The sequence below is a fragment of the Balaenoptera physalus genome, assembly GCF_965194825.1.
Source record: "Balaenoptera physalus genome assembly, chromosome: 14".
NCBI classification, from domain to species: domain Eukaryota; kingdom Metazoa; phylum Chordata; class Mammalia; order Artiodactyla; family Balaenopteridae; genus Balaenoptera; species Balaenoptera physalus.
This window is the reverse complement of record NC_138893.1, coordinates 55172598-55186692: the sequence shown is the minus strand read 5'-3', so window position 1 is coordinate 55186692 and position 14095 is coordinate 55172598. Positions and strand designations below refer to the sequence as shown.

The following is a 14095-nucleotide window of genomic DNA, read 5'->3' as shown; positions in this document are numbered from 1 at the left end:
AGCAAAGATCCCTGCCCTCATAGAGGTCACATTCTTGCTTGTCACCCCACTCGAATCTAAGCTCCAGTCTGTCTGTGACCACCGGGTCCCCAGTGCCCAGAGCAGTGCCTTGGCACAGAGTAGGCATTCATACATATTCACCAAATGGCTGAAGCATCCCATCCGCCTGAGACCATCTGCTTCCCTGAGGACTCCCACCACAGAGTTCTTCCTAACAGATGGGTCTCTGACTGAGGGACCCAGAATGTCCACTGTGTCCCTTTAGGCACAGCAATGGGGACAGTCAGCCTCCCATACCTGAGTTGGGTCCCTAACCCTGGGCCTGACTAACTGCCCTTCCTTTCTGCCCCACCAAGGCACCCTGCAAGCTCCCCAGGTGGCCATGCCACAGGTACGCATCTCACTGGGTTGTAAAAGCACCTGGTCCACGCGGTGGGAGCGGACCAGGCAGTCAGCAGCAAGCCAGCCAGCTTCTCTCAACAAAGGGCGGCTGGACTCGAGACGCACGGGTCATACTGCCTCCCTGGCTCAGTGTCCTGCCCTCAGTACTCACGTGAGACCTTCACCATCAACTAGCTAGCACGCCTCAAAGTGCTGCCAGCACTGGAACACACTGGTGTTAAAGACATATTTTTGCCTCTTTCAACTGCCACAGATGCAAGACATTTACCTGCTATGATGAGTAATTAAGTTTCTTTCAGGGGGGGAAAAGGAAGAACATTTGTTAACTGTGAAATTATCTGATCGCAAATAAAAATGAAGGTAATCGTGAAACATAGTTAATTTATCTTTCTAAAAAATGGTAGCTGGAGTGGTAGGAAGGAAAAAAAGGAAAATGAAAATCTCTTGAAGAACCACTCTGGAGGACTCAAAATCGGTATTTAAAACCCATGTTTCCAACCTATGTATTCACATCTCAATTTGTTAGCACAGAATTGCCCAGCTCTACATCTCAGAGTCAGATAGGATTATTCTGTATTTGCTCAGCATTTTATTCCCTTGGAAGCATTCTCATATAACTTTTCAGCAGGGCAGGATTCATTTCTCTGTCTGGGGGCCCAGCGAAGCCAAACAATGCACCTAAGATCCCACAATAAGCAGAACGAAGTAGGTACCAGAATCCAGATATGCCTAGGCCCATCCCAGTGTCCTGCCTTCTCTAATAGAAAGGACAGTGTGGTTCTCTGAAAATCACGTTCTACAGTCCACTGAAAACATGTCCCTTCACTGCAGCAGCAGGAAAAAAAACACACACACATACATATTCACCAGTGGTTTAAGGTGCTGGAAAGACGCATTGGTCCTGGAGCTGTGGGCAGAGAGAAGGTCTCACAAACTCTTCCAATAAATGCCACTCCTGCAATGACAAACATACAAGGCATCTGCTGTGAATAGGGCATCCTGTGGCCTCTCTCCAAGGAGGCCATCCAAATACCAATTGCCAGGCACCCTGTTTAGACTCAAAGCCTCCCTCCTCATCTTCCAGCCCCACTTCCTTCTTACTCTGACTTCACCTAGTAGAAGCAGAATCTTCAGTTCACTGGTTGAAATGGTCCCCATTAGAATCAATGGATCTTGGACAGAAAGAAGCTCTAGAGATCATTTATAATAGATGTCGAGTGGGTCACATCTAGCCTACAGAGATATTATATTAATCTGCAGGATATGCCTAGGAATTTGAGCCAAAACTTAAAAATCAGAGATGTCACATAAAAACCCAGACTTCGGGCTTCTGTTTAAAAAAAAAAAAAAAAAAAAAGAGGATCTGTCAAAATAGCCCATGTTCATGTCTGGAAATGATCAGCTGGTGCTAAGTAGCAGCTGCCCTTCACAGGCAGGCTTGGCTATTCCAATACGCCACAGTCGCTACCACTCCCTATTGTCACAGAGAAAAGTTGTGATGATCATTGTCCTTGCGTTATTTTGTTCAGGGTACAGCAATAGTTCCTTCTACCTCTGATTCTAACAAAAGTAGGAACACAAAAAAGGGGCTGAGTTCTAAGAGGAAAAAGAATGGTATAGCACATATAGCAACTTAAGTTAGCAACCTCACTCCTGTAGACATTTGCAACCCCTGAACAAGAACAACACTCCCATTTCATACAAGTGTAAGCAGAAAACTAACTTACCCACTCCCACAGTTAGAATTTGCTCTGCCTTTAGACCCTAGGTCCAATCCAGGACTCTTTTGCTATGCCCCATTGCACAGTAATCTTATATTACAAAGCAAAAAGCAAATTTTATGTGTGTATATACACACACACACACACACACACATATATGTATGTGTTTCCCTTGAAGCTAGATACTCAATTCAAGGAACTACAGTTGAAGTATCCAACCTACTCTGTACTAAAATGCTTGCCATACCTTCATCTGCCAAAGAATATAAGAGTAAGTTATATCAGGTTCCCTAAGGGCTTGTTTCCTAATGTGACATTTTCAATAAAATGTTACTGCTTTAAGCACAGAAGTAGTTCTCACAAATGCCATAAACCCGCTACTTCAAAAGTGCTCAGTTAACGTTCCAAACTGTCTGAAACACTCCTTATGCTAGAAAAATGTCCTTTAATATGAATCTTGAATACAAGGCTATCAATAAGCTTATGTATAGGTACCAACACCGTAATAAATGAACAATGTTCAACGATAAGGTCATGGAGGGAGTTATTTATATCGTCCCCTCAAAGCATGTATGATTCATTCACTCAGCAGATATTTACTGAACCCTATTACATGCCAGGCAGTGCACGAGGTGATGGATACACAAAGATGAACAGACCCAGTCCCCTAAGTGGCTCTGTCTGGGTAAAAGATCCAGACACTCAAAGACTTCTAAAACAATGGGTAAACGTAAAGATCTGGGTAGGCACAGGTGCTGTGGGAGCCCTGAGCAGGGGTTCCTAGTGCAGCTGAGGTGAAGAGATGCTTCCCAGCACGGACAGAGGCCTGAGGGAAGCCTAAAGCAGGGATGGGAGTGGAGCAGTCGGGGGGCAAACCGAGGGAAGGAGGGAATGACAGGGACAGTGTGGGTAAAAGCGAAAAATATGAACAGCCCCTCCCTCCGATTGAGTCTTGTCCAGATTTTGTATCACCTTATGGGTCTTAAAACCCCCCACCTTATGCCACCTGACCCAATATCTGCCGAGACTTGATGCACAAGCCCCACATGTGCACCCGTGGAAGCTGATCTTGCCAAGTGCCCATATCAACAATGCCACCAAGCCTTTGTGTCGGAACCGCCATCTTCCAGTAATTCGCCAAAATGACCAACACAAAGGGAAAGAGGAGGGGCACCCGCTATATGTTCTCTAGGCCTTTTAGAAAAGATGGAGTTGTTCCTTTGGCCTCATACATGCGAATCTACAAGAAAGGTGATATTGCAGTTATCAAGGGAATGGACACTGTTCAAAAAGGAATGCCCCACAAATGTCCCCATGGCAAAACTGGGAGAGTCTACAATGTTAGCCAGCATGCTGTTGGCACTGTTGTAAACAAACAAGGGCAAGATTCTTGCCAAGAGAATTAATGTGCGTATCGAGCATATTAAGCACCCTAAGAGCCGAGATAGCTTCCTGAAACGGGTGAAGGAAAATGATCAGAAAAAGAAGGAAGCCAAAGAGAAAGGTACTTGGGTTCAGCTGAAGCGCCAGCCTGCTCCACCCAGAGAAGCACACTTCGTGAGAACCAATGAAAAGGAGCCTGAACTGTTGGAGCCCACTCCCTATGAATTCATGGCATGACAGGTGTAAAGAAAATAAAAGACCTGAACTGTTAAAAAAAAAAAAAAAAAAAAAAAAAGCCACCAATTCAGCCCTGCTGCCTGGCAATGTCCACCTTTCACATCCTCAGGGCAACAAATACTGTGCCAGTCTGCAGGACCCAAGAAACATGGGGGTAGAAACACTGAGCCTCCCAGTATTTCCAGAACTTCCATGATGTCTAAGAAGACAGTAAACAGATTTTTTTCTGTGCCATCACACGACGGTCCTGCCTCCATCTCAGGATCTGGATTTCTACAGAATCTACTATGCGGTCGAGCCTCAAGCAGCAAGTTTTGTGAGAAAATGTTCCAGAATATCTGCCCATCAAAACGCCCAGGTGGAGCTCCCCTTTTCTTCATGGACAAAAAAGGGAGGAGCCGCCAGCCCTGATCTAGGCTGAGGCAAAGCCAAGGGGCAGCATCTCTGAAAGACAAGCGTTAAGAAAGGGGCATAAAGAGGAGTGAAGACCAAATATGTGGCCATGGTTAGGGTTCAGGGTCAAGGTCCGTTCTAGAAAATAAGGAAGCATCCCTGGATCTTAACTGGTGGACAGGTTCCCAAATCTGGCTGAAAATTAGAATCACCTAGAAAACTAGAACAGTTTCTTGGGCCTCAGACCCATTAAATCTGAATTTCTGGTTTGGAGGCACAGGAACTATTCAGGTGATTGTGATGCCTAGACTCTGATACTCATTTGGAAAAGGGTATCTTTCACCCTTTTCCAGAACACTCTTTCACCCTCTAGAACAATCTCAATGTTATTAGTTCAGCATCTTTCCGGCAGGATTCAAGGATCCAGGCTTTGGGGGAGTTGCACATCCTTAGTATGTTTACCCACTCCCTAAATCACACCGTCACAACCATCACTTTACTCCTTTTTATTTTAAATAAAAATAGAAGGCCAGCAGCCAGGATGGCAACTGGGTAAGTGAAGCCAGCCTCCCTCTCTGCCCTTGTCGCTATATATCATGACCCAATGCCGGGGCCTCCAGATGATGTACTGGAGTTGTCCAGTCTCAGTAGATCTGAGCCCTTGTACACCTGTGTAGGCTCACCCTGGCAGAGCAAAGGGTCGGGGAGCATCTGGTCACCAAGGTGGCCTTTGAGGAACAGCTCCAAGGCACACAGCACTCTGATCAGATCCTTACTGCCCACCAAAGAAAGAGCAGGACACTGCAGATCAATGCAATGCCTGGAAACCTGCCAAGCCAGCCGAGCACTTCTCTTCCCAGATTTCCACTTGTGGTCAAGAAACGACCTGAGCAACCTCAAGCAAAGAATGGCAAAGTAAATGCTGTGAACCACAAGGATGACAGATCAGAGTAAGTCAGTTCCCTGAATGGACCAGCCTCCAGAGATCTCTTCCCCGACATCACCAGATGCTACTACGTGACCTTCAGACAGCCCAGCACCAGAGAAACCCATGGCTGACCAAGGTCAGCCTTCCTGACTGCAAGGCCCAGCAGCAATCTATAGTATCCTTCACGAGAACAAGGAGACACTCAAGCATCCCCTTCAACCTAAGGGCCCTCCACTTCAGCCATAATGCAAATTTGGAAGAGCACAGGTGAGGCAGGAAGTCTAGGAAAAGCACAAGATACTAATTTATCCCTTCTGGGGAGAAAAGCAATCCAATATTTCTTGCAGTACCATTATATCCTTGCCTAAAACAAGACCATTCTCTGACCCAACCCTCCAAAAGATGTCACAAGAGTTGTTCAAGGCCCTGCCAAACACCCTGAACCATCACCTTCCTCATCTACATCCCCATCTCTAGCCTATCCCAAGAACACAGAACAATCCTGGATGTTGTGAAAGTCACCTTAGCCACCTTCATTCCTACTCAACATCAATCCAACAATCCAACCAGCTCTGGACCAATGGGAGCCTCTCTGGATACATGTTTTCCTAACTACCATGTATCTCTCCTTCAGAGCACAAATCACTTATTTTTACATTGTTTTCCCACTAACCTATACGTATGGACAAGGATCATGTCAACATTTGTTTCGTCTTTTTGTTGTTGTTGTTTAACCTCTTTTGTTTGCTTGACTTACGATCACTGTATCCCAATAGTGACTTCAAATCCTCTAGGTTCCTTCCAAATATACCCCAAATTTCATACCTTCCAGCTAAAAGATGACCAAGTCAACCCATTCCCTAACTACTCAGTCTTGCCACTGGCCTCTGGAATCTAAGCATCCACTAATTAGTCCACTAATTTAGTGGACTAGGAAGGACCCTGCTCAGAAGGCTAGTCTAGTACTGGTAAAGCACTAACCCAGTTGGACTCCCAAGGTCAAGTTCACCCGCAAAGGCCAAAGTCAGCACGGAAAAGTCTACCAGGTGATGAGGAGAGAAGAAGAGAGTCAAGATGTGTAATCTGAGGTTCCTAGTGGACCCTAAACATGGTCTGACACTAACGCTCAACCTTATGTTCAAAGCACCCGTACTCTGCCTGGTTTCTATCTCACCGGGAATCTGATAATTCTAGTTATGAGGCATGACATGACATAGCTTCAAATTTCTGGGACTGCTTGATGCCAGAGCTGTTTCCTATTACTCTTCAGCTCCTAGAAACTTTTGGGTCCCTGACCATTGCCTGGAATTCTGGTTTCATTCCCTGCCCCAACCCCTGCTACTTTGTGTGTGCCCTAACTCCACCTAACTACGCGACCTTGATGCATCCTGCCCATGGCACTCACCTAGTTCCTGGCTCTGCCCCCTCCGCACACCCCTCCGCCCCACAAAGCCTGGCACATAGGAATGTCTGCTGAAGGTAACTCGACCTTACCTACCTGCTCTCCTGCCTCTCAGACTTGGCCCCTCTCTCCTTGTTCTGAGTCCAAGGCCCAACTTTCTTCCCAAGCTCATAGGAGACTTCCCTCCCTCACAAATTCCAACTCCTCCATCAACAAACCCAGACAATCCAGGGGAGAAAAATCAATCCCCAACTGGCCTTGAGGCTGACCAATTTGGGAAGGAAACAACTCACAATAATTATCTTTCCTTTTTGTGCTGTTTTTAAAATCACACTGCCTTTAATGCTTTAACATGACTTCACTCCTGTTTTGACCTTGGAAAGCACTTCCCTATTTCTCACAGCAAATCCCACTGGGGCCGGGGCCAGACCCAGTGCCGTATCCTCAGGACCTGAACAGTACTGAAGCTTCTGAGATGCTCAATGCCCAGGTGGCTCCTATGTCCAAACACCACTCACCTCTAGTCCCACTGTCCCGCTGTCCCCCTTTCCCACCCGTTAGCAGAAGAAAGTGGATCTTTGGGAGCTTTTTATAGTTCTCCCACCTACTCCACAAATTCAGTAGGAGGCAGAATGAAGTTTCCAAGTTCTCTGAATGACACAAAGCTCTTAAAGTAGAATAAAATTAGTTGAAAAATAGCAAGATGATTTTTATCTCCTTTAAAAAAAAAAAAAAAGCACACCTACTTTAAATGATTCACAGTGACTTCATACTTTCTTCCACTGGAATATGCTTTTCTTCCTCCCAAAGGTGGTCGTACCCTCCTTTCTCCCCATCCAGTCCTAAAACAAGATACCTCCACAGGATACCTGTTCTGATTTGCGGGCTCCCAAGAAAATTTTTCCTTTTTTTTTTTTTTTTTTAACTGAAGTACAGTTGATTTACTAACACACCATTTTCTAGGTTAGTTTCAGGTGTACAGCAAAGTGATTCAGTTATACATATATTCTTTTTTAGATTCTTTTCCCTTTATAGGTTATTACAAAGTATTGAGTATAGTTTCCTGTGCTATATAGTAGGTCCTTGTTGGTTATCTATTTTATATATACTAGTGTATGTATGTTAATCCTATACTCCTAATTTATTCCTCCCCAAAACATGGGACACTTTACAAGTTTGTGTCATCCTTGTGCAGGGGCCATGCTAATCTTCTCTGTATCATTCCAATTTTCTCGTGCTGAAGCAAGCATGAGAAAATCTTGATGATAAACAAGTCAGGCAATATTCCTGTCCCCTGGATGGGATAAATAAGATAATTACAGATTGAAAGTAGTTTTTGCTGGTGGGACTAAAGTTAGGTAGTCAGGGCTGGCCTCAGTTAAGAAATGCTATTTGATCTGAGCTGTCACTACTGAGAATACCCCAGCCATGGCGAGAGACAGGGAAAGAGCTCTGCAGGTAGAGAGAGGAGCAAATGCAGAGACTCTTGGAGGAGAAGCCTCGGAGCCACCTACAGGGGGTACTCTTCCAACTCATCTCCAATACCCCAGCTTCCCTGTGCAGCCTCCATCACCACCAATCAGCTCCCAGCTCAGCTGTGTGGCCCCACCAGGCCTAAAGTCAAAACCTTTGCTCAGGCCGCTCCCTCTGCTGCCTCGGTACCTGTTAGCTCCTTCTTGCCCCTCAAGGCCCCCGTGGTTGGGCCCAGTGCCCTTGCCCTCTATCCCACAATCATGATATATTCTGAAGTCCCATTCTTCTGTCTGGTTCCCCCAACTGACTGTTCCTTGATCACTGGGGTCCAATCTAACTCATCCCTGTTGGCCCAGAACCTGACACATAGGTGGTACTCAGAAAAGGTACACTAAATTGAAGTACCTCACATGCACGCACAAGCGAGTACATATATAAACTGGTGAAATCTGCATAAGGACTGTAGATTGCAACAGTGCCCATTTCCTGGTTTGGATGCTGTACTAGTTATGTAAGATGCCACTACTGGGGGAGGCTGAGGGAAGGACACACAGGACCCTGTATCTTTTGGCAGTGGGGCAAATTCCTAGGAGTCTGTATTTCTAAGGTTAAAACTTCTTTTAAAACCCCAAAGATTTTACCTTTTAAATACTCTGATTTGTGGCTTCTCCTTAATAATAGCAAGATCTGGTGACATTGGGCCTCCAGGCCTACAGCTGGATGGGGCTGGGCAGTAGCTGTTCCCCCTTACATGGGCATAGCTCTCAGATTCCTCTCCTGAAACACCAAGGCCAAGTGTCAGCTGCTATTTATCATGGTGCCTGCAGTGCTTTTTCTCTTAGAAATACTGCTCTACCAAGAGTAGGAAAATGAAAGACCAAGAGGGTCTTTTATTTCCAGAAAAAAGGGAGACATTTTACATTTTTGTGAAAGTGAAAAACATTCCTGTGAGTTTCGATTTGAAATCCCCTACCCTTCACCGCGTGTTACCTGCTCGGCCTGAGGCATTTGAGGTTTGGACCCTAAACTATAACTCTTTAGGACCAAATTTTTTACTCTAAGTCAGCAAATAAATTTTAAAACCAAACCACTGGAAAAGAACACAGCTTAAGTACACAGTATCCCATTCTGCCCTAAATATTTTGGTTCTTTCGTCTCACCTTTCCTGAGAACACAGGATCCTGCTCTCAGACACCAAAAGAGAAGGTGCCACCCCTTATGCATGATCACATCCAGATAAATAAGCAAGATCTTGTTTTTCCACTGAAACTGCAGTTCTGTTTAGCAGGGGAGGGAAAAGGCCCTCAGGGCACGCCTTCCCCGACCTTTCCCTTCACACCACTACCATCGCCACCCCCCCAAAAGGAACGTGCTTGGAATGCAAGTGTCCCTGAAAGGGGGTGAGGCCAAGGCACAGAACGCCAGTGAACTGCCCAGTGAATGGTTTTAGAACAGTGTTTCCAATCAGGCTACAGAGAATCACCTGGGGCTCTAGACGATGTTCCTCAGGTGACACTCTTGCAGACGGCCCAGGATTGATTCATCCTGTGGCGTTTGGAAACCATTAATTTAGTAAACTGTGACCCCTTGCTACCCTGGGCAGTCGGCCAAGACACACCTCTCCGGCCAAGAGATGCCAAAGCTGTGCAGTCCTGTAAGGCGGCCACTAGCCACACGTGGTCATTGAGCCCTTGCAATGTGGCTGGTGTGACTTGAGATGTACTGTAAGGGGAACATAGACACTGGATTTTGAAGACGCGGTATGGAAAAAAAACGTAAAATAGCTCACTGATTTTTTTAAAAATACTGATTATATATTGAAATAATATTTTAGATACACTGGGTTAAAAATATATAGTTAAAATTAATTTCATTTCTTTTTACCTTTTTAAGTGTGGCTACTAGAAAAATCTTAAATGACATATGTGGCTCACATCTGTTACACAGCCACGCTTGAGGAGACACTCAACATTCTAGGGTGGGCATTAACAATCCTATTGGAAAAAAAATGAGGACGCTGGTCAGGCCTGTCACCTACCAAGTGCATGATCCTCAGCAGGTTCTCGATCTCTTGGCAGCTCAGTTCCTCCCAGACACGGGCATGAGAGCACCCAGCACGCTGGGCCCAGGGGAGCATCATAAAAGTAACCGGAAGCACCAGGCTGACATCTTCCCGAAGCTGGCACTCAACACCTGTGACCTTCCTCGCCCTCCTCCTTCCCTGACTGCTTGAAGTCCGTAAAATTTGAACCCAGGATCTCCTGGCATCAAATTTACTAACCACAGTGTGCAGAACTGGGCCGTGACTGCAGATGGACGGCACAGAGGGTCTCCGTCCAGAGGGTACAAAGGAATCACCTGAGGAGCCCTAACCCCGCCCACTCCCACCCCCCAACCAGAGACTCGGACTGTCCACTTGGTGTGGGACCAGGGAGGCACACTGCTCATAAGAACCTTGGAATGTTCTGGTGCCCATGGCCTAGGAGTCCCTCTGAGAAACTGACGTGGCTGAGGAACTGTGACCAAAACCATCAGGGCTGCCTTGGGACTTCCCCAGCCTGCAGTCGGCAGGCCAGCCTGCACAAGGCAGGTGTGGGCCACGGAGAGGCCAGGAGCTGACCAGGGCCCTTCCCCAGCAGAGGGCTACTTTCCTGACATCTTGTAAAGGTAGGTGGGAAATGATTGTCTGCCCTGGATGTTGTTTCAAAAGGCGGCTGACACTTCCTGCCTTCACACAAGGCCCTTTAAGAGGATCTAAAAGTACAGACAATTTCAAAGTGCCCAACAGCTTGGCAATTGGGCTAAAAAGACTAGGCGGCTTAGCACTCCCACCAGCAACACACAAGAAGGTCCAGGACAGGTCCTCTCTCTGCCCTTGCCTGGTACCCAAAACACCAATGCCTGCCTCAGCTTTCTGGATGTCAGGCCAATCCTTCAGGCTCTTCTGCAGAAGTGTCTCTCCTCCTTTCCTAGGAGCCCAGAAAGAGGCCAGGACTTCCGTGGACAGACCTGCAAGTTCCAGTAGCCTGTTTATTCTTCTGGGGCCTTCAACCACTGGAAGAACTCATCTTACCAAACACGAATGCCAGATAGGCAGAGTGCACAGATCAATCCAACCCCAGGAGGCACACCGGCAGAAGACAGAACTTTATCTCAACCAACCAGTCACTCTGCTCCTTCCCTTGGATTTAAAACCTTCTCTGTGCTAAGCCATCTGCATCTCAAACCAGTACAAAAGAGCAATTTCCTGGAGAACAAAAATTTTAATATCCTTCCCAGTATTTCTGTCAGTAAAATATGATCATGAAACTCAACTTATTCTTCCTTCTTAGGGCAAATCTCTCTATGAAAAAAAAATACAATGTGAACGAAACACTACATTTTTCTCCACCGAGTCTGAACTGCCTCATATTTTTTTGGAAATCGGGTACAAAGTGAATAAGTACCAAATCTGAGAACTCCAATATATTTTTTATTTTTAATGCAGGAAAATGATCTGGGGTTTGTTCATAGTAATACAAACTACACGCTGACTCTGGCACATCAGCCCTGGGCCCCTGGACCCCAACCACACAGTATTTTTCCAAATCACCCACCCCCACCACCAGAAGTCTGCTTCTCGCATTCTTCTGCCCCACAGTTGGCCTCTGTCTCCCAGATAGAACATGCCAGATAGCATGAACATAACTGAGTCTCCATGTAGCCCTGTCTTCACTTGGGAGCCATGTAAGCAAACAATCCAGCCCAAACATAAAACTCAAAATGTTACTGATCTCTTGAAGACCAATGGGAAGGAATTAAATTCCTAATGTATTGGGAACTGTCTTTAAAATCCCTCCTCCTTCTCTACCACTTGGTATCCCATACAGAGAGAGCAGCTATCCCTCTAAAGGCTCTTCTCTTCATCTTCCCACTCTCCCCAACTCCCAGCTCATACACACTTTCCCTCTCCTTTCCTTTAGCCTCTGTTCCTCCTTCTCACACACAAGTATTGGGTCTTTTCAGATACAAATACAGGCCCTCCTTACATGCATTCACATATCCACACTCACACAAACGCTGACCGGCCCACCTCTTGGTCCTCCAGCTCATCCTCCACTCATTGCCTCTATATAAAAAAGGACCAGGAACTGAGCTAACCAAGAGAAAATTCTCCTTAAAAGGTAGGGTAACTGGGAAAGCTGAGTAATAGACAACAATTACGTTTAACAGAGAGAAGAGGAGAAAGTCTATGAACACTCACGGTGCCATGTGGCAAAGGGGTAGAGTTAAATGTCACCACTCAGATCAGAAAGATGCTCTTTATACCCAGATTATACCGTTACTGGAGGGACAGCCCCCGCACAGCCATGAAGAAGCCAACCCATCTTGGCTTCCAAGCGCTTCCGGTAACACACTGGCTGTGTATATCCATCACTACATTAATGGGATAAAGTAGTATATGGAGAGGGGTATTTCCTAGGTCTCTGTCCACAGCAGAGATTCATCCTGGTGCTTGGAGAAGTCACAATGATCTGAATATGTGGAACAGTGGGCCTAGCACCATAAAGGACTTCTGAGATGGCTCTGCTTATGCAATGGCCTTGTTCCTTTGTTCATCACACACAGGGACAGTGAGGAGGAAGAGGGAGAAGCTATGACGAGAATGACCCAGCCTCTACTTTCAAGGAAGCAAGTACAGGCCATAAGAGCCATACAAGGTAAAGACTGATGAAAAGTTATGTCTGCTTGTGAAGGAAGTTAGGAGGAGAGATAAGGGACAGCTGCAGGGCACAACTGAAAGAATGCCAACCTACATGCTGGCTCTACTAAGAATGGCCTTAGGTAAGTTGCTATACCTCTCTTGAGCCTATTTCCATGCCTGTAAAATGAGAAGGCTGGCCATAGGTGATCAGAGTTCCTTTCCAGCACTGATATTCCACAGCTCTCTGATTTTAAGGATACCTGCAGTGGGGGTCGTGAACAGGTGGAGAACAGAATAGAAATGCAGACAGGAGGAGGAGTACAAACGATCCGAAAATCTTAATTATTATGATCACTGTTGCTCTATGAAAATAATCACTGTACCTTCTAAAGCTACAGTTGTCAAGTGTGGCCAGACTTACAGGTAGGTTTCTGGCCCACTAATCTTAATACCAGAACAACATGCCCAGTGTACTTGGAGCAGGCCATTTGCTTATGAAGACACATTAAGGGCAGGGCCTTCCTCCCACAGTGCTGAGACCCTTCCTCATCCTAATGAAGGCCAGAGTTCAAACTCCCTGGTTTGCAAATGAGCAGACAGACTCGGAGAGCCTGAATGACTCCCCCAGGTCACACAGCTTGGACGGGCAGAACCAGGGGGGAAGCCCAGATTGTCTGACTCCCCACCTACTGATAAATGCCGATAACTGTGTGGGAGCCCTGCAAAGCTTGGACACTTAGAAACTCCACGCAGATGCACCTAACAGGTCCAAAAGGATGGGGGAGGATTCTGTAAAAGGGGAGCCCAGAGCAGCCCCCCCTTCCTCCACCACCTTGACAAGCAGGTTCATCACCAGCTCTGGGGGTTGGTATCTACCTAATACCCCGTTACACGTACACGTTCCCATCTTTAAGCAATGCAGGTGGTGGCCTGTACTCTAGAACTGAGGTACTCCAGGTCCTGGGGTGCAACTGAAATCCTGTGCAAAGACCCAACCACTTTCTAAATGCATATCCACAGGCAAGTCACTAAACATCTCAAAGCTTCAGTTTCCTTATTTGTAGAATAGGGATAACAACACTCCACACCTCATAGGGTTATGAGGAGGATTAAAAGAGGTAATACATGTAAGTGCTTAGCACAATGCCTACAACCTAAATGTCGGCCGCAGTGCCAGAAGCCCTCCTCCTGCACCCTGATGGGCCCGGATAGAGTGGGTTTATTCCTGAATGTGTGGAAATTGGAGTTGGGATCTGGTTCTGTCCTTTTTAATTTCCCACTGTTAGGGTGGGGTCCTTAAGGGATCCAAGGAGGCATTTCCCAGCCATAGAAACGCCTATTTAGGGCCTCCAGTGCAATTCACCAGAGTTCTTCTTCTCCTGCTCTCCAGCAGAGAAAGCCTCAAACCCCTTCCTTCTGGAACAGTGAGGAAGCTAGAGGAGGTACTTCCCTTCCCACAGGATGACCTCAGT

At 46.4% G+C, this 14095-nt stretch overlaps 1 protein-coding gene and 1 pseudogene across 51 annotated transcripts in view; one reads left to right on the top strand and one right to left on the bottom strand.

Annotated features, from left to right (window-relative positions):
* SORBS1 (sorbin and SH3 domain containing 1) overlaps nucleotides 1-14095 on the bottom strand; it is a 243276-nt gene that overhangs the window by 172427 nt on the left and 56754 nt on the right. For 3 of the 50 annotated variants that reach the window (XM_082423548.1, XM_082423551.1, XM_082423549.1), the window contains exon 2: nucleotides 1262-1357. The exons of 45 other annotated variants lie outside the window; for them this stretch is intronic. The gene's annotated coding sequence lies outside the window, so the exon portion shown is untranslated. The remainder of the gene's footprint in view (nucleotides 1-1261; nucleotides 1358-14095) is intronic. 2 more of the 50 variants (XM_082423550.1, XM_082423552.1) reach the window with 1 other exon arrangement.
* Nucleotides 3219-3772, top strand: LOC309642372 (large ribosomal subunit protein eL21 pseudogene; annotated as a pseudogene). The gene has a single exon. The product of its transcript is annotated as a large ribosomal subunit protein eL21 pseudogene (transcript).